The 20,420-nt window shown below is 43.4% G+C and overlaps 1 protein-coding gene across 5 annotated transcripts in view; it reads left to right on the top strand.

The window, feature by feature from the left end:
• The first annotated feature begins 19,174 nt into the window (after nt 1-19,174).
• Nucleotides 19,175-20,420, top strand: part of SHISAL1 (shisa like 1) — a 71,484-nt gene continuing 70,238 nt past the window's right edge. For 4 of the 5 annotated variants that reach the window (XR_015803677.1, XR_015803675.1, XR_015803676.1 and 1 more), the window contains exon 1: nt 19,640-19,799. The gene's annotated coding sequence lies outside the window, so the exon portion shown is untranslated. Of the gene's footprint in view, nt 19,319-19,639; nt 19,800-20,420 lie in introns of those variants that run through there. The other variant, XM_088164801.1, reaches the window with a different exon arrangement.

The raw sequence follows: 20,420 nt of genomic DNA, 5'->3' as shown, positions 1-20,420 counted from the left end.
TCCTTGCCTTGTGCCTAAATTTTTAAAAATAATTGTCTTAATACACTGTGTTCCCTAACATAATTTCTTTTTTTAACACAGTAACTGCGTTCTCTGTTTTTTTTAAGGGGAATTTGAAAAATTTTCCAATCAGTTGCGGAGGTTTACACTTCACTGTTGGTTTAGAAGACAGTAACTCATCAAAATTATTTCTATTTTTATCAAACAGGCTAAAAACTTCCTCAGGCAGTGGGAAGAGGTGAAGTTTGAGAGGCTGCTCATATCTGCCCTCTCAGGAACTCTGGCAGCTGCAGAATGACCTCTTGGAAGTTTTCCAGTATGTTGTATTTAACAAAGCTATGTCAAATTTTCAGCTGCCTACCAAGATCTTGCCCTTAATCCATCATCAGTGCTCTCCCTTCCATGTCATTCTTCCCTGGTACTGGTGTTTATGAGCCTTTGGTGTTTTAGCAGCTTCTTCAAGCCAGGCAATTGTGTCCTCTGGAGCCTGAAGGAGAGAAAAGGGTGGCACCATTCCCAAAGCCTTTCAGTCACTTGGGAGTTTGCACCCAAGAGTTACCTCCACATCCTTCAGAGGTTTTGAAGGAAGGAAGGACCATCAAGGCTTCCTGGTTCTGACTGCAGAAGGATCAGGGGCAGAAAACAGCACAAAATCAGAAGAAGCAAAGAGAAGGTGAAATGTGCAGCTCAGCAATGCAGTTCCTTGGCCCAGGAAGTGTGGGTGACAAGAGTGAACAGAGTTTAAAGAGGGAGTTTGGAAGATCAGTGTAAGAGAAATACAACTGCAGGTTATTAACTACAAAGGATGCTCATGAGCCACAGGCTGTTAGACATTGGAAGAATATTGCAGAATTTTCCAAACTTGTGCTTCCCACAGGGAAGTAATTCTGGCTGCTGTTGAAGACCTTTGGTCTGACCCAGGACAGGTGGTCTCACATTCCTGAGCAAGTAACCACCCTAACCAGAGCAGGAGGCTGGGGGCTTTATTCTGGCTTGGGTTCTATTCTAGAAGGGAAGGTCAGAGGCCAAAATGGGACACAAAGAATGAGGGGCCGACGTTCTTCTTTGAGGTGTTTGGTTTTTCTTCTTATCAAAACTTCAAACACCAAGTGTGCTTGGGTTCTTTAAACACAGCATGACTTCCCATTTCATCTTGACTTTTTTCCCTCTCTAATCTAAACTTATCTACCTACCTAGAGAGTCCTGGATGCCTTCAAACTAACCTCAAGTACCTGGCTGAAGAATCTATATCTGGATTGAGGTCACTTGGAGGGTGCCTTTGCAGTCAGTGAAGCTCCAGTGGGTGATTCATTTTTGAGGTGGGCTGCACCTCCCTCAGCAAACATGAATTAACTGTGTGGGAAACCTAACCTGACCTTGTTTCCAATTTAAGCACATCAGCTAAGTGTCTAACTTGTCAGGGCCTCAAGTTAGCAGAATTTACAACCTTCATACCTTCTATCCTTTCAGAGATTTATTTGCCCTGAAAGTTATCAGCTCTTTCCAATTTCCAATCCATAGAAACCATGGCGCAGCTGTTGTGACATGGGTATAAAATCAAAATCTATGATAAATTAAAATAAAAAATAGATGCTTGGGATCCTCCATTTCCAGATACTTTTCATATACAAAGAACACTATCAGGGTTAAACAAGAACAAATTTAAAAAGCAGAATGGAGATATTTAATTCCCCTTAAAATTCACAATTTTGCACTCTACAGCCAACAATGCAGGACCTGCCACAACATGTGGCCAATCTTCATTTTCTAAGTAGGGGAAGAAGGAGTCATCAGGATTTTATTTGCCAAACTATTGTTATATCTGTTTCTATTGGAATTCTTGTCTGATTTAGTAATCAAGCTAATTTTGCACACAATAAAATATTGTCATGATGACTTAATTTTGCATTTTCCTAGGGAAAAAAAAAGCAGATGCATAGATGAGGTTTTCTGTAACAAATCTAATGGAATGAGATTCTTAAAAATGAGCACTTAACAACTCTTATTTCCAATACAGAGTACCACTATGGTTACCTCAGCTACCTCAGCTTTCCTTCTGGAAGCATGCAAGAACTTAAAAAATTATTCCACCACAGGCAGCAAAACTCTACAAAACATTGCTATGATTTTTAGTTTTCTCCTCAAGAATTTCATCAGATGAGCAAGAGCAGTTTTGAGTCTTCAGTTTTGGCAGTATCCACACAAACAGCGTGAGAGTTAAATGTCGTCTCTCAAGATTTTACAGTTCAGCTTTCATTTGGTGAAGGGATGATTCATATACACTTCATGTTGTCAGAGGGAGTTTATCCAAAAGGGATTTTTCTGAGTGAGGCTTTCATGCTTCTTTGTCTAGAAGGTTCAAGTATCATCGTTTCACAGATGAGAAGATTCCTTCCTGAGCATCCTCAAATGTACACCGAGGCTCATCCCTGTTCCTTCACCCATTATTGTCCCTTTCTCTTGACATGGTCACAAAGCACCAACCAGCACAGGTCTTCCCACAAATACTGGTGGTTGCATATTTATGTTCTAGAAAGACCAAAATCAGGATTTTACCAGAGGCTGGAAGGATCTCGAATACTCTTTCAGCCCCTGGCTGCTCTGAAGCTCCTCCCTCACCCAACTTTGCTCTCTTTAGAAACCTTTGTGCTCTGCTGCAAACACCTAGAGAAAAATTCCACGGGGAAGAAACCAGTCTTTGCTGGAGGAAGGAAAATTCCATGGGAATAAAACAGGGAAGGGAAGGGAAGGGAAGGGAAGGGAAGGGAAGGGAAGGGAAGGGAAGGGAAGGGAAGGGAAGGGAAGGGAAGGGAAGGGAAGGGAAGGGAAGGGAAGGGAAGGGAAGGGAAGGGAAGGGAAGGGAAGGGAAGGGAAGGGAAGGGAAGGGAAGGGAAGGGAAGGGAAGGGAAGGGAAGGGAAGGGAAGGGAAGGGAAGGGAAGGGAAGGGGGTTTTCCTGACCTTTTCCTAAGGTTCTTCTGCCATTGTAATACTCAATGAGTATGAAACTTTGCACAAAGCACTGAAGATACTGGAAGCAAAATTAATTAGTAGTGTCAAATACTAATTACCCAGACCAGACTGCTGCTTCTTCCTGGGAAAAGGCTCTTGGTGACTGGAATGTGTCTCATACTGCAGGGCTGGTTTTGCTAGTGAGGTGCATGAGTAAGTTGCTGCATAAGGCGTGAGATGCTGCCTAAAAGAGCAGTATCTGCCTCCCTGAAACAGCTTTTCACACACTTTCTCTGTGTCACTCTATATGTGATATGGCTCAGCTCGTTATCATCAACCAAAGACCATAAATAGAGAGTAAAAGTTAGTATAGAGAGTAAAAGCTTGCTTAAGAAAGAGAGAAACTTGTTGTAGTTAAAGTTTATTTATACACAATCTGTGCAGACAGTGGAAATTTCAGATACATTTTGGAGGGAGGGGGGCACAGTTCTTGGATCTGCAATACAAGGACCATTAGTTTACCAGATTATTTTCTTGTTAATTAAAATGAAATATAAGAGTTTAGCTAAATCTCCTACCCTTACTTTTTTCTTCATGATCTCTCATTTTTTCTTTTCTCATAAACAGTTGGATTACTTTTGTCAAATAAGTATTCTTAAAAATAATGATATCCATTCTATTTGCATGCCAGCTAGAAGAAAAATAAATTATCTTTCTCTCATATTTCCATGTAATTTCTCTTTTTGAAAATAATTTTTTCTCCCTTTGTTACTTTCTTCCTGGGAATTTTATTGTGCATCAGTACTTGAAATCTCTAAAAGAACATAACATTCCAAATAAGAAATAAAAAATAGAACTTATTATGATAAATGTCTTCCAAAGAGATGCCTTTTTTTTATGAGAATATAAACACAGACTCTTTCATCAGAATATTATAACTCAGATCCTCATATGCCTCTGAGCCTGTCATTATTTATAAAAATAATGATGTGTCATTGCTATACACTCCTGATTTCAGCTGCAATTTAAGCACTCCAGGGAGGTACCAGCAGTGCCTAAATCATGAACTCTTTCCTCAGAGTCCTGTTTCATTTGGGCTGTTCTGCCTCCAAAATCAGCACCCAAGGGGACAGGGGTGATCCTTGGCTCAGCAGCCTCCCCACCCTGGGAGCTGGGGAAGGATGGAATAACAAATGTGGTTTGCCTTTCCCTGCCAGGAAGGATTGTCCTGTTGGAAAGTGCTGGTTCCGTTTCTGATCTTTACAGATTTCTTGCAAAATGTGAGAAAATCATTCGCTCTGCCTTTGTTTCAGCACTAAACTTCTGACAAACAGGTTTTGGTGTTTCCTTCTTTTACCCCATCTTTTTAAAGAATTCTTATTATGAGAGATTCTAGACAGGGAAATCAGTTGTATTTGCCCAAAATTTAATCCAGTGGGAGCCTCGTGTCTGTAGCAGCAACTATGGAAATATTAGTGACTATTCATCAATTGCTTATGTAATTCAAGGTTAGATATGCATTCAGGATTTTACAAACAGATGAAAGTTCAACCAGATTTCTAAACAAAGTATGATCTTAGAAAATTGTGACAAATGACATTTAGAGTGGAGAATCAGACTCAAAATTGTACTAATTACTTATTTATCAAAATGCATTTGTTGGACAGTCAGAATTCTACACTGATTTGGCTGATGGCTTAAAAATGGAAACAATGTTATTAATATAAATATGCTGAATTAAAACAAGATTTTTCAACTTTTGCCTTCAAAATCGGTTTGAAGTTGCCAACATTTTTTTAAAACAGAGGGGATTAAAGAATTAAAGATAGCACTTCTCTTCTGGTCAGTGAAAGCATTCAGTAATTCTGAATTACTACTTTTACAACCTGTGCTACTTAAAAAAGTTAAGTTTAGCCCAGTGAAAATGTGAAGTAGCAGATATGGAGTTCATCTGGCTTAGACCAGGCAATTAGCAACAAACTTGGCATTTTTTCTTGGTTGGACTGTACAGCTGGCTGGATGTCCATGTATTTTTTTTTTCACAAGCCAAACTACTAAGAAGCTGTCTCTCCAGTACAGCTGGCTGGATGTCCATGTATTTTTTTTTTCACAAGCCAAACTACTAAGAAGCTGTCTCTCCAGATTTCCAGAGCTTTAGTGCCATGAATATAAGAGCAAATGTCAAGAACAGAGTCACTTTTCTCAAATAAACAACAGAGTGTCTCAAGATGTATAAGGAGCTGTGTCACTGTCTACACCTCTAACTCTCTGGAGGATTTAAATTTTTTTTTTCTTTTGTATCAAAGATGAATTGGATTATCATTTATCATGGTGTCATGTTCCTTAAAAAAGACAATGTGGTAATAACAGGATATTTTCACGTTCCTATTTTATTTAGTACTTCTCCTCCTGAGTCATTAATTATTTTTGACAGTGCCTGGTCTTTCAGGTCATAGAGGCAAAATTAGCAGACTCGGCTCACTTTTGCCCAAAAGTGAACCATTTCTACTGCCACACAGATCCCACCCATTTCAATGGATCCTACTGATTCTCGGGTAGGAGACAGGACTGAATGCTGACCACCAGAAACTGCAGGAAGGTTGTAGAGAAGGGAGGAAGGCCAGAGGGATGATTCTCCCAGCACATCTTCTTGGTTTTTTTTCTGGGCAAGCACAAAGGGCTCATTTTGTGTGCCTTGGGGTAATGATGTCCCCGTGTGCTGTGACAATGACACACAAAGATTCTCTCTTGGCATAAACCAACCTGTTGCTGACAGAGTCTGAGCAACTGTACACCTGCATCTTACACAAATAAAAGGGAATGGGGTTATTTTGCCTCTCTAGGAGGAAGGGAAGTCTCTTTATTCACATGAAGCATCACCAACCCAGCCCACCATTGTCTCTGTCCTCTCAGAGCAGCACAATGTGGGACAATGAAAACAGAGTTATTCGAAATACTGCCTGCCCACCTTGTGGTCTCAAAAACCCCACATCTCTCCATTCCCTCTCCTTTCACTGCCACTGAGGTTTCTGTTTGCCTGCCAATACTTTTCTCCCAGTCTGTACTAGGTTTGACATTTTGGCAAAGCAAATATTTTTTTTCCTGATGAAGGAAGGAATTGGACACCATAGCAGCTTTTTGTCATGGGTAGTCCAAGTGAACTACAAACTTGAATGTAGCATGAACAACATGGACATTCTTCAGAGAATGAAAGGTCCAGCACTAGCCACGGTTTTTTTGTTGAATTCCCATCTCAGTTTTCAGTGTAATGCCAACTTAAGCTACTGCCAAGAGCAAAAGGAATGAGATCAGTAACAAGATTTGCCTCAAGTGAAGCACATGGTGTAAGTCTCTCCTAGAGATAAACACCAGACTCACTGAACTATGAGTATGACTTATAAAAAATAATGATTTTGTATAGCCTCTAGATCTTCCTGCTGCTTCTACATTAGTAATTGGATCCTTCCATACTCAAATAGTATTTCAACTGGTGCTGCTTCAGAACAGTTTTGCATGTATATCTTCTATAAAAAGGAAAGAAATCAATCTTAAAAATGCATTCTGTAATAAAGGACAGAAACCTCATTCTTTCTGGTATTATTGAAAATGTTGTTAGGAGAACTTATCATGAAGGGAAAACAAGAAGATTATTTAGGGAGACAAAGAACAGAGGAAATCCTACTAATGACTCAGTTGAATACAGAAACCTTAACATTAAAACATCTATCATAATTTAGTCTGAAATCAAAATACTGATTTCAGTTTATGAATGCAGTGAGGGAGTGGGAGAATGGGGGAATCCTACTGCTAAAATACCACTTGTCAGGAAATTGAGGAACTTGAAATTTGGTTTGGCTTCATGATCCATGCACTGTCATGACACATCTCCTAAATACAGCAGAGGCAATCAAAAGTGGCAATGTGGCATGTGCTGCATGCATTATGACAGCAGTATAATCTGCTCACTTCAATCTGCAGCTCTGGTCATGTTATATCACTTAGACACACAGATCTCGACATAGTAAGACAAAATCTGGATTCTTGATGCCTTCCATCCTAAGTTTACAGCTCAGCAAGCTAGGTACCAATATTCTATCAATTAACTTAAAGAAAGAAAGTAGCTGGAACCTCCTTTTTTGTCACAGGAGTAGAGGGAAAATACAGAAATGAAAAGCAATTAAAGGACGTTATTCCAGTTATTTATGTTGGTATCAGGTTGTTTGGAAATGCTGGTCATAAAGCTGAGCAGAAAGCTAAGACTGTTAGGTCTTATTTCTGTAATATGAGGTTTCAATATCATCTAGGGACCTTTTCCATCTTTAGCATCTGTAAACCCACCCAGGCTTCTGCAACTTCAGCTCCAGGGACTGAAATCCCAACGTGGCCTTTGTTCCTTTTCCAGAAAGGTTAACAGTGCTTGCAGCAATGGGAAAATGCTTCACTCTCCCTGGAAGAAACTTGGGAAAGCTGTTTTTCCCATGTGGGACTCACCCATTTTTCACCTTTATCAGTGGCTTGTGTGAATTTGTTCTCTGCATGTTGGGGAGGGGTTTTTGGGGGTGGTGGGGTTTTTCTGTGTTGTTATTTTATTTTGTTGTTGCTGTTTTCCTGTTTGTTTGGGTTTTGGGGTTTGTTTTGTTCCTTTTGCACTGTTCCCATGAGCAGCTAGATGCTGGAGAAAGGATATTGCATTCTGGGGTTCAGGGACTTGGATGGTGTTTGTGGACTTGTGTTGACATGGTTTATACTTTTTATTCAGACACTCTTTCTTGTTCTTTTTGGAGTGTAATGGACCACAGCAGGCAATCTCCTCATTTTGTGTTAGGTACACTGGAAGAAGGGCAAGCAGCTGGAAAATGAGGAGAGGATGCAATTTCATTTTAGGATCTTCCTCTTGAATTCATTTAATAATTTAAACTGCATGGGTGTCAGACAAGGTTGCTCCGAGTGCCCAGTCAAGGGGAACTTTTTTTAAGAACACACTGGAGTTCTTCCACAATATTCAGATGTTTCTTTCAAAAATTGTGATTGAATAGTTTTCCAGGGAAGTACATTAAATGTACTGCTCCCTCCTTTCTTCCTCAGCCACGGACACAGAGCTAGCTAAAAGGCACCTGAAAAACAGAACAAGCCCTCACAGCAACTGAAAACATTAGGAAGATATAGACACATATACACATAAAATCCAGAGGAAGTGACTATCTTTAATAAATTCTTCCAGTATTTGCAATTCAAATGTTATGTTGGTGTGTGAGTGCCAGAGAGAGACCTAAAATGAAAATGACTGGGAAGTCACTGTTTTTATTGCAAACAGAAAGAATGGTACAAGGTAATCAAACAGCATACACAATGAAAAGCAAATTAGATTTCTGAAACTCTTCCTGTTTCTACTGGCTCCCATGTGGCACTTGCAACATGAGCAAGCAAACTTGTTTATTTTATAAGTAGCAGGCAAAATCCTTACACCCTTCCCATTTCCCCCATGCCAATCTAACATCACAGGTGGTGACAAATTGATTTAAGAGCTGCTTTCTCAGCCAGCCTGCAAAGAGATGTTGTCTCCCTTCAGCTGCTTCCAATGAAGGGGGTAAGCTACTGAAATAGGGAGGGGTGTTCCCAGACAGAATATAGTTTTCTGGTTTGAGCTGGGTAAGGGGTAAAATCAGAAAAATAAATGCTGAAGAATATAACTTTCTGGTTTGAGCTGGGTAAGGGGTAAGGTAAATCAAGTACAGCCAGCTGCACTCGAAATGTCTGGGCTGCTCTGAAAAGTCAAGGGTGAGCAGAAATTTGGGCAGTTGAAGAAAACAGAGCTGAAGTCCACCGGAGATATTAAGACATCATGATATTCCTTTACAAAAGATATAAGGTACTCTCACATTTTGATTATAATACCCAATTAGATGGGAGAGAGGTGAGAATTATTGCAGGGTTTATATCTTGGTAGGGATAAATATGTAAATTGATCACCCCAGAGAGATTGCCTGGAAGCCACTTCAACTAATGGTTCTCATTTCTCACTATTCTTCAGCATTTCTGTCTTCTAAGTATTTTTGACTTTTTAACATCAGGGAACTTGGCAGTGACTCATGTAATCTGTGTTCTACCCCTGCCTCTCCCATCATTTCCCTGGGTGATCCTCGAACAAGTTACTTCATTAATTTTAATTGGATGCTGTCATGAGGAAAGACTTGTCGGGCTGGGCTGTGAGTCTGCACTTATTCAATCCTTGTTCACACAAATTCCTGTTAATGCTAGTGGGAATTTTCTCTGTGTGAAGACTGCAAGGTTTGCCACGACTGCATGGGCTTAAAAGGTGGCAACAGTGGAATCTGGTGACGTGCAGGTTTCTTAGAATCTGCTATTAAGTCTTATCTTCTTGTTTGCCACTTGGACACATTCAGACCCTTCCCAGGCTGATTCCAACCACAGCAAACATTGCCAAGTGAGTCTGTATTTCTGTTAGTAGCTCTGCCCACTCCATTCAAACTTTGGGCAAGTCTTGGTCATGAAGGAAAAAGCATAAAATTATGTCTGATTATTTTTTAACCTACCACTGTGAAGCAAAAATGAACAGGTAGATACAGTTCCCACCTCTAAACAAAGAGAAGAGCCCAAGAGGGCCAGGCTGGCTTCCATTTCAGCAGAAATCCAGCCAAATGTGATTCTTCTGCAGAGGAGACCAGAGACAGTTTAAACAGCTCTTACAAGATTCTTAAGAATACTGCAAATAAATGGGATGTGGAAGCACTAGATTAGAATGTGAGTCTTATTTACATAGCTTTGTAGAGCAAATATTGCTATTATAATGAAAATGATGACAGCTTCTGATTAAACAATATAATTTTAAATACAAGAGTACTAGAAAAATACAGGAGTCAGAAAAATTATTGGAACTGTGTAAAATAAAGACAATATTAATAATGATGATGCTAATAATAACAATAAGTAGTAGTATTCAATAATAATATTAATGTTATGTTCCACCAGGACTCTCTGCAATTCCTCCCATTTTAATTTCTGCTCCTCAGGAGGCTGGGACAAGGTCCTGATATGTAGGAAAGGGGGAGAGGAGATATTCTTGAGCATTACCTTCAAAACTGAGAAACAGCTGTGAAAATATTTGTGACTTTATTTACTTCTTTTGTTGGCAAATGTTTTTGTCCCAAGAGAATGTCCAGAATTCCTGCAGGAATGACCAGTAAGGCTGTAGCATTCCCTGGCTGCCCTGAAAGGACTTTCAGTGTGAGAGTCTGTGCAACAGGATGTGGAAGCTCTGATGTGTAAATGGCACCAAGCATTTGGGCAAGAGGCAACCACGGTCACTGTCACCATGATTGGCATAAAAGATTTCCAGCCCTCTGATTATGCCCTCACCTCACACAGGAGCCCTGAGCTCCTTGTAACTAGGACAGGACAACAGGACACGGCCTCAGGGTGTGCCAGAGGAGGTTCAGGTTGGACGTCAGGAGGAATTTCTTCACTGGAAAGATTGTCAAGCACTGGCAGGGGCTGCTCTGGAGGTGTCTGGGTCCCCATCCCCAGAGCTGTTCAAGATGTTCAAGGACATGGCACTCAGTGCTCTGGGCTGGTTGATGAGGTGTGAAAAGACAGCAGGAGGTAAAATCAGAGGAAGCTGAGAAACTCTATTCACATCCTAACAAGCCTGTAACAGTACAGAAATTCTAGGGTAAAATGCAACTGCTGCTTCCTGGATGGAATGTGGTTGGAATGCTCAAAAGCTGTTCCATGATGATTGACACAGCCACAAACTGCATCCACAGCACCTACTGAAGGGAATGCTGCTGGTGTGTGTCGCTGAATAAGTCAGCCCAAGCAGGATCCAGCAGGACTATTCAGGGAAAAGGTCCCCAAAATGGGACAGGACTGGTCAGGCACAAAGGGTCTTGGCTTTCCTGGGTGATGACAGACAAATTAAACATCAGAGATCCAGGAAATATCCCCTTTTCACATGACACAAGGAGACATGGCTCAAAGTTGGACCCAATGATCTTTGAGGTCTTTTGCAACTTAAATGATCCAGTGATTCCATGAACCACTGATTTCTGTTTCACCCCTTACAATTCCATGTGTGCTATTTGTTGAAAAGGAAAAAAAAAACTTTATCCAAGAGAAAGCAAAACTTCCCCAAGAGGCAGCATGCAGAACGGTCTTCTATTTTTATGACTATGTGGACACACACATTTAGAGAGCTAAGGAATTACAGCTTGGAAATTCTTTTCAGGCCTGGATTTCTCCTGACTCTCAGCTCCATTCCCAGGCTGACAAGCTGACTACAGCTTCAGTTAGGGAGGAAGTCTCCCAGGGTGATAATATGGTGAAAAACAGAGTGGAATTCATAATAAAGATTAACACCTGGTGTCTTTCCCGTGGGATACATCCTGAGGTGCTGTCCCAAGGATGTTTTTCCCAATTGTCCAATGAGCTCCTGTCCTGTCCTAGCTGCACATAACACACTTTAAATACGGGCTGTCTGTACAATAAATTGGCCTTTTTTCCCCAAAAGAGGTCCGTGTGTGTTGCTGTCCTTTCTCTCTCTCTGCAGTGCAGTGACCACATGAATATTATGGAATTGTAAGCTTAATATCATGGCAGCAAATGGATGGTGCCTACTACTTGCAGAAAGTGATATTGTTTAATGTATTTCATCCTGAAAAGGAATTTCACCAGCCATGATTCAGAGAACACCATAGGTTTGCAACCATTCTTTAGCAAGGCACAGCAGAGCCACAACACCCTATTGGGTTTGTGTTGAACATAAAAACACCTTCATTTTAGAAGTCTCACTTAAAATCCCTTCATTTTCTGACAGTGGTTTGTGGTGTCTTAACATAAGTGTGCCATCCCTAAAAAGATATTTTTCTCAGGATAAAGAGTGGCCCAAAAATTCGTGGTTAAGGGACTAAGATACCAAGTAACATATTTCTGTTTCTTTCACTGACAAAAAGGTTTCTGGTATAAATAAGCAGGAAGAGAAGGAGCAGCAGGAAGGAAGCAGATTTGTATTGAAGTTGGACTTCAAAGCGAAGATAACATTTTCTAATAAATCTCTGACCCAGATCCCCAAGGATATGGAGCACTGTTAGTCTGATGCTTAAATAACTTTATGAGTATGGACAGAGATGGTTTAGCAGGACATGTAAATTTGTGTCGTTCAATCCGCCTGTGGTTGGTGTGTCAGTTTTGTGAAGGAGAATTTTCCAGTGGAGTTAAAAATTTCTTTTTCCAGCCCATCAAGAAGAAATCCTAAGCAAGAGGATGGAATACTGCTCTGGATGTAATCACTTATTAATATAGAGGAGATTTTGATTATAAGCAGTGCCCATACAACAATAAAGGCACATTTACTGACTGCAAATCCTAGCCCAAGGATGGCAATCTAAAGCCTGTCGCCCACAGAATATTGTTTACATTATGGTTTTATAGGTTATTTTCTCTTGTGTGTCTGTTCTGCACTGACAGAACCCATGCAGTTGAATATAAATATTAATAATAATATATAATAATTAATAATATATAATATTAATGGAGTTGAATATAAAGGAAATCATAAGCAACTCTGTAAACCATGCTTCAGTCTCTGGGTTCCACTGACATTAAAATCCCTTTCACCAAACTTTTGCTGTTCATTCCCACACAGGATAAAAATCCCTTTGCTGGTATGGCTCAATGTTACATGGCATGTTTCTCAATTCAAATACTTTCTCTCATTTTTATTCCTTTTTCCCTTTTTTTTTCTGTGCATACTAACTTCAAGGACTATTTCCAGTGAACTGCTAAGGCATAAATGATGTAAATCTTTATTACAGCATAAAGAGTAAGGAGATCCAACATGCTGGCCTTTTCCATACAATGGCATGTTTTGAAACTTTCCATGTTTGAGGTCCTCTCTGCAGTAACAGGGATTAATATGATGTGCCTACAAAGAGATTACGCCAATGAATTACATGGAGGATTAGAGAGAAATCTCATTTCGTGCGCCCATCAAAATAAAACCTTTTCCGACTCATTGAAAAGCAGCCTTCCCTTCCTCCCCCACTGCACCAGATCCTTAAATTTCCTGTAAAAGGACCGAAAGAAACCAGGGAACCCAAAGTTAACCTTTATTCCCAGCAAACTCCCAACCAATCTGTCCTGAAAAGGGCGTTTATGCTGCCAAACAAGAACATGAGTCAGTCCCACGTGTCTCTCCTGTGCCACCCTGCAAAAACCCCCCAGTGTGAGCCAGCGGTGACAGAGCTGGCTGTGGAAAAGTTCCTGCTAGTTTCTAGTAAGCAAAACACAACAATACAAATTCCTGCTCATTTGGAGAACCTTAAGATACTTGACAAACAATATGTTCTGCAGCACATCTGGGAGACCAGATATTTTTGTGTTTATGTTGTGGATAGCTAAACTAAAACACGTTCCACTTGTTAAAGACCCAGGAAGGGAAAAAAAAAAAGATTCCCAAGAACCATGTGCTATAAGTACATGAAAACCCACTCTGCTGGCTCTCCTCCCTGCTTTGGTTAATATCTTCCAGTAAAATATAGTCATCACAGGTCTGCATCGCTTTTTCCACGTCAAGGATCTCAGACTCCTTTAAAAATTGACACCATTCAGCAATAAAAATCCCTCCCCTGAAGTGCAGCCATATTTGGAATGAAATGTAGCCACTGTTCAACAATCCAATCCTGTGTAATAATCTCTGACAGAAAGTGAACAGTGACAAAACTGAACTTGTGGAAAAACTATTAGCTGATATGTATTGTACAATAATTTAAACCGTAAATTGTGGAGAACATAAAACTTGTCCTAGATTTTGCTCTCTTTTCTCTTCACACTTCCCATTTGGTTTGCATAAATCTACTTACATTGCAATTGTTCTTCCACCACTTTATTCTCTTATTAAGGATTCCAAATCCAAATACTGCATTGAGCTGCTGGAGAGGCATTGGCTGGACACCGTGGCCATAAACACCCACCTGCATTTTGTAGAGCCAAATCCCCTTCCTTCCTTCCTTCCTTCCTTCCTTCCTTCCTTCCTTCCTTCCTTCCTTCCTTCCTTCCTTCCTTCCTTCCTTCCTTCCTTCCTTCCTTCCTTCCTTCCTTCCTTCCTTCCTTCCTTCCTTCCTTCCTTCCTTCCTTCCTTCCTTCCTTCCTTCCTTCCTTCCTTCCTTCCTTCCTTCCTTCCTTCCTTCCTTCCTTCCTTCCTTCCTTCCTTCCTTCCTTCCTTCCTTCCTTCCTTCCTTCCTTCCTTCCTTCCTTCCTTCCTTCCTTTTCTCTCTTTCTTTCTGTCTTTCCACTTCCTCCCTCCTCTCTTCACCAACACAGAGTTATCCAGTCCCATCCAACTCAGACTCTTTTGGAACTGATAACTGCTCTGCTGTGCTCAGAATGACTCAGAAGGATGGTTTGTCTTTTCACAGAGAGCTGTGGAGGCACCTTTGCTTTTAATGTCAGACTGGAATGCTTCTCCAGCTCTCCCCTCTCTGCTTTGCAAGTGCATGGTAACACGGTCTAACAGCACAGGTCTGTTAACCTTCTGGGAGCAATCACACATTTTCTCCTTGGCAATCAGACACAGAGAAAGAGCAAAAAGCATCTAAAGGAGAGTGGGGAGAGGGATGGTCTTGCTGAGCTAGGGAGGGACAATCCACAGGCTGTGTAATATTTCTGTGACAAGTGTGAATGTGTTTTAAATGTCGGCTGCTCTAGCAGAACCCGCTGTCTGCACACAGAAGCAGCCAATATTTTGGATTTGCTGACACAAAAGCAGCTCCCATCCCCTCTTGCCCTTCTGGAGTGCCTATGAGGGGGAGAGAGGTGCTGCAGTCTGGCTTGCCTAGGAATCAAGTGGAGGAAAGAGCACTGTGAATGCATGGTAGGCTGCTCAGTGGGAGGAGGAATGAACGTCCTTCCCTCTGGGATAACAGGATTAATGCCAATCCCACACGTTTCTGTGTGTTCTGGGGTGGATTCACCAGTACAAGCCCTTACCACCAGCTAGCATGGAGTGGCATCTGCACTGAGTAATGTTGTGGCCCACTCTACTTTCCTGGAGGTGGGCTTGAAAATGTATATTTTTGTATATATGCCTATATGTGTGCACAAATCACACAGATGAATGTCCTTATACTTTTATAATTAACTATTGTTTTGCCTCTGTTATTTTCCTTTTTTTAATTCTTTTTGGAAATGCCAGCTAATTGAAACAATACTCAAGTATTTATTTTATAGGTAGTCCTTTCCAAACTCACAGCTTCAAAAATGTTTATAGAAGTATATGCCAGGGTTCTTGGTTCTGACCCAGTTTTTAAATATGATTTTTTTCCTGAAAATGAAACATACATACATTTATATACACATAGACAGCCTGGACAGCAACAGTAAGGCCTGTCCCTGAGTCATTTATTTGACATTTAGCTTTGAAAAACCATCTTTGGCAATCTTCAATGACCATATGGTAGCCAGGGCCAAGTCCAAACCACCTGAGTTTGGACTGCCCTTTTTGCAGTCAGCACTTTGATTGTTAATTCACTCCAGATGCCAAAACATCTCATCTGGAAGGATCTAATGCACCTTTTCAGAATGCGAGTCCCTCACAAAATAAGACCCATGCAGGTTCCCCCCTAAGTGATCTTTAAGGATGAGTTGTAAAAGATGACTGAAACAATATTTGAAACACTGTCTTACTCATAGTATTTTCCAAACACTGTGTGGAAACAGCGCATTTCATGTCATAATAGTCCAAATAAAATTATTAAGAACGCTAGAAGGGGAATTAGCCTTTTAAAAAATGAATCTGATACTGACATGCTGTACTTCTGTGCATATAATGCATTATCAAGATTTCCTGATGTTGCCAAGGAAAAACTTTGTGTTAAACATGAAGTTTTTCATCCTCATACAGAGGATGAAAGTGCATGGAGTTCCCAGGATGGAACAATAAGCCTTTTGGCTTTTCATCTTTAGCAATGAATACCTGAGAAATGTGGGGTCAGACCCACAAAGGCTTAGACACATGCTTATCTTCATGTATAACTCATGCCTGCAGATCATTGCAGCATTTGGCCCCTGGCACAGCTGTTCCAGCACAGAATCTGTACTGTAAAGCCTGAGGTGTGAACTTGTCCTTGCTGCAGCCAGTGGGATGTTCCCTGGGAGCAAAGTTAGTTTATGTGAGCCAGCAGAGCTGGCCTGTGAGGGCTAAAATAGCAAATTAGCTGCTCAGGTGTTGTGAACTTTAAAATAGTGCCTTTCTCTAACTTCAGAAGAGAGGAAAAAAAAAAGATTCTTTGAATAACAGCTGTATGATATTTTTCATTATTTTACTATTTACTGTGGTATCATCCCAAGGCCCAAATGAGGTTCCCATTTAAGATTTCTTTATACCACATTAAGCAAATGTTCACTTCTTGGATTCTAACCATCTTTTGTATTTTTATATAGAGCTCTAACTTTGAAACCTTGAAGTGGTATAGGCTTGATTGGGAACACTGCCACACTCAGTGACATTGAATCCTAACACACCAATTCCAGCACTGGTTTGGGCAAGAATGAGAGTTAAATCACCCATCTTTTCTTTGGTGTCATCCTCCACACCAAGACAGGTACTTGAAGTTTACATCGTGGAAGAAATCATGATTTTAAACAGCTTTTATTTCATTTCAAGAGTGCTAGAGCAGGAAGACTTGTAGATATTTTTAAAAATAGAAAATGTCTACCAACTCACTAAAATATAAGATTGGTTTTATTTTATATTTACTGCCAAAAGAGCCACACAACATCAAGCAGATGATGATGAGGCTGTCGGGACACAAGCATTTGGTTGCTGCATCTGGCACTAGCACGGGATGACAGAATCATTGATCGGGATTTAATTGTAATTTCTTGTCCTAATTTCCCTATTACTGTTTGCTGCATTTCAGCCCTGTGGGTTTGGGATCTGACCAAAAGCCAATCAACAGCTCAAACCATTAAAAGTCCAGCATTTCTCTATTTCCTCCAAAATATCCAGCAAAAATAAACAGCCTCCATCCTGATCTTTCTCCTCACACATTTATCCACTGGAAAAATGTCTGTGCCTCACAAAATAGACATGAATACCACAAAATTATTTGTGTCATATTTAGAAGGGACTCTGGCCATAGCTTTTCCTTTGGTCACTTACAACAATGAAATGGGTGAGGGTGAGAGTGTGTCACTGTCACAGAAAGAGAAGCACAGAACAAAAGGAGTAGCTGAAGCCTGAGTTCCTCACAGGAATGGCTTTGAATCTTTGTGTATGTGTGGGAAGAGCTTCCTTGATACCATCTGCTTGAAAAGAAAAAGAAAAAACAAATGAAGAACAGGGAACAGAACAGCTTATTGCCCTTGTACTCTCAAGGTTTAGTAAAATGGAGGAATCTGCAACCTGCAACAGGACTGTAAGAAGGAAACAAACAGATGAACTGGTGGCCCACCATTTCTTTGCTCTGTAATTATTTTATAAAAAAACAACAGCAGCCTACCTAGCCATAAGGAGGTTGTTTTTTTTGGTGTCTGGAACAGAATTAATCCCAATGGGATGGTGAAGCCTAGTTTAACACAGCCATGTAATGAGACATCCCAATATGAGAAACTGGCACAAGCTATCTTCATTTGTGTTTGAAATTGTTGAACTTACAGCTTTTATCTGCTAATGTGCAGAAAGCCATAGTTTACATTCCTGCCTGATCTGAGAAGTACATCTGTGATCGTTCCTTTCCATGTGCAGTGCCTGTGCAGAAAGAGCACTCCACCTGCTAGGAAATTCAAAACATGTAGTTCCACACAAGATTCTGAATTAAAATGTGTCAGGGAGAGTGACTAGGGCTAAGAAATTGTGCTTTACTTTCTCCAGAACATAATTATAGGAAAGCAGTTCAGAACATCCAGATTAGGTTATCAAGCAGCCTAATTTAAACACGGTCCCATCCTCAGACAATAAATAATGTACATGTGGTGGGCATGAGTCATCACTCTTGCAACAGTGTCTGGAGCTCCCTACTTTGCATGATTTATGCATTAAAATGTAAATGAAAAACCTTTTTTTTCCTCATAATGTGAATCCATGAGAGAGGTCATTTATAGACATTGCTTAGATTAGCTTCGAACTTCTCTGAGGTCACAACCACCTGTTGGGCTGCGGCTCCGGAGGGGTGATGCAAAAGGAAGGAGGGGGAGAAAGGGAAGCTTTAGCCAATTTTTGAGGGCTGAGCCGTCAGATCAGTGCCTATTTTCCTCTTCCCATCTCGGAGTTGCTCCATTCTTTGTCTTGGAGCCGCGGCTGTGCTGCTGCAGCAGCGAGGGGCCGCCGGGTGCGCAGGTGAGCTCGGGAATCGCTCTGAGCTGCCCGGAGCGCTCACATCGCGCTGCCTGCCCGTGTGTCCGCTGCCGTCACGCCACAAAAAAACCCCACATTTCCACTGCTCTGAAGACGTGTACCTCCTCCAGCGTCCCAGCCCTGCCTAGCCCGGGCTGGTTTAGTCTCTAGTGAGACGCGGGACAAACTCCGGGGCTGTTCCCGGGCGGATGCCGGGGTTCTCCCGGTGCTCCCTCCGTCCCTCCCCGCTGGCAGCTGTGCGCGCACCGCCTTCCCGGGCTGGACAGGGCTCTCCCGTAAGGAATTTCCCTAAGGAACCCCAGGGCAGGTGGGCGTCAGGACGCTGCTCCCCGGGCAAGCCCCGCCGGAGGCACCGGAGGACGCGGCTCCCGCTCTGATCCCTCCGATTAAATCGTGCCTGCAGGGGATTGCTTCTTAACAGGCTGCCGGATGGATGCTCGCAAAGTAATTTAAAACCACCGAATCGCTCTTTATTAATATAATGCTCTTAAAATTGGACGTCCACTTAATCCGCGGTGCCCTCGTAACAACTGGGAGGGGAGGGCGGCGTGCGGGAAGGGGGAAGAAGAAGAAGATGAAGAGGTGAGCGGGCCCGGGTCGTAGCCGGGCAGGGACCAGCGGCTGGCTGGGAGCCCTGGGGAAGCCGCGGCACTGTCGCCTGCTGGCCCAGCCGCCCGCTCGCCGGTGACAGAGCCCAGCCGGCCCGGGGGAAGCCGATCCTTGTGCACCGCAGAGCGGCTCCGCTCCGGCCGCGCCCGCCCTGCCAGCGCCCCCGCCCTGCTCCATCCTCCCCCCAGCTCAGGAGGGAAGGAGGCGGCTCGGCAGTGCCGGCAGCGCCCGAAAGGCGCGTCCCTCCCCGGGAAATCCCACAGGAGGAGCAGGACAGGGAGAGGGCAGGGGGAGCGCTCCGCGCCCCCGCCAGGTTTCACCTCCAGCGCTGATGCCGCCGGTGCCGCGGCCACCCCCATCCCCGGAGGGCAGCGCCGGGCTTTCCTGAGGTGAGTGGCCACCTCCGGGCGGCTCTGCCTGTCCCCAAGCCGGGACAGGGCTCCCTCCGCGCTGCCGTGTCTCCGGCCCAGGCGAGCAGCCCGCTCCGCACAGGACAGAAGCGCCGGGGGCCGGGGAAGTTTCCGTGCGGAGCCGGCGCGGCGAGAGGCGGAGCAGCCGCCCCGGAGCTCCAGCTGCGGGAGGGGACGCGTGTGGGAGCAGGGAGGCACCTGGAGAGCCGGCCAGGTGGAGCGAGAGCAGCTGGTTGGAGCGGGGGCGGGGGGAGGAAGAGAGAAGGTGGAGAAGCGGGCGGGGACAGGAGGGGATGGGGGAGCCGGGCAAGGAGGTGGCAGCAGCTCCTGTGCATCGGCGCCTCGTCCCCCCACTCGCCGGCTGAAGCATCGCGCTCTGCTCCCCGGGGTCGGAGGTGCCACACGCCGGGGTGCAACTCTCGGGAAAAGTGGCTGTGCGCAGGCAGCGACTTGGCGCAAGGTGAGGGTGGCGTGTCGGTGTGTCTGTGTGTCGGTGTGTCTGTGCGGGGCCGGGCGGCTGTCGGTCACGGACTGCTGCCGGAGACCTGCGGGCACTGTGCCCGGCTGCCGGAGCGGGGCAGAGCGCCTGGCTCGGCTCGGCTCGGTTCGGTTCGGCACCGCCGTCGCTCCCCCGCGCAGCGCGGTGGCAGCAGCGCTCGGGAAACTTTGTGCGGTCCCCTTTGTGCGCAGGGAGCCGCGGCTGTGTGCGCTGTGCCGCTGCTCGCCCCGAGCCAGCCGCTGCCTCTGGGGCTGTTTGGGCGTCAATATTTATTCGCAGGGCTCGGGTATTAATCACTCATGCCGTGGAAAGCTCATTAGCGGCGACTTGTTTCCATGACAACGGGACCCCTCGGAGCCTTCGGGTTATCTGTTTGCCCGGTTTTCTGTCTTTTCGTTTTCGTACTGGTACCGTGTTTTGTCACCGGGGACAAAAACAAGCAAATAAACCCTGCGTGATCCTGTGGCCCCTCTTCGCTTTTCCTTCAACGCTCAGTGATTTCCCCAGACTTAATTAACGATACGTGGATGTGATTAAGCAAGTGTGAGAGTTACACAAGGTTTCGGAGTACTTGTTCTGCTG

Source organism: Sturnus vulgaris, chromosome 5, assembly GCF_052056855.1.
Source record: "Sturnus vulgaris isolate bStuVul1 chromosome 5, bStuVul1.hap1, whole genome shotgun sequence".
Lineage (NCBI taxonomy): Eukaryota > Metazoa > Chordata > Aves > Passeriformes > Sturnidae > Sturnus > Sturnus vulgaris.
The sequence above is the reverse complement of the archived record's forward strand: the minus strand, read 5'-3'. Positions and strand labels throughout refer to the sequence as shown.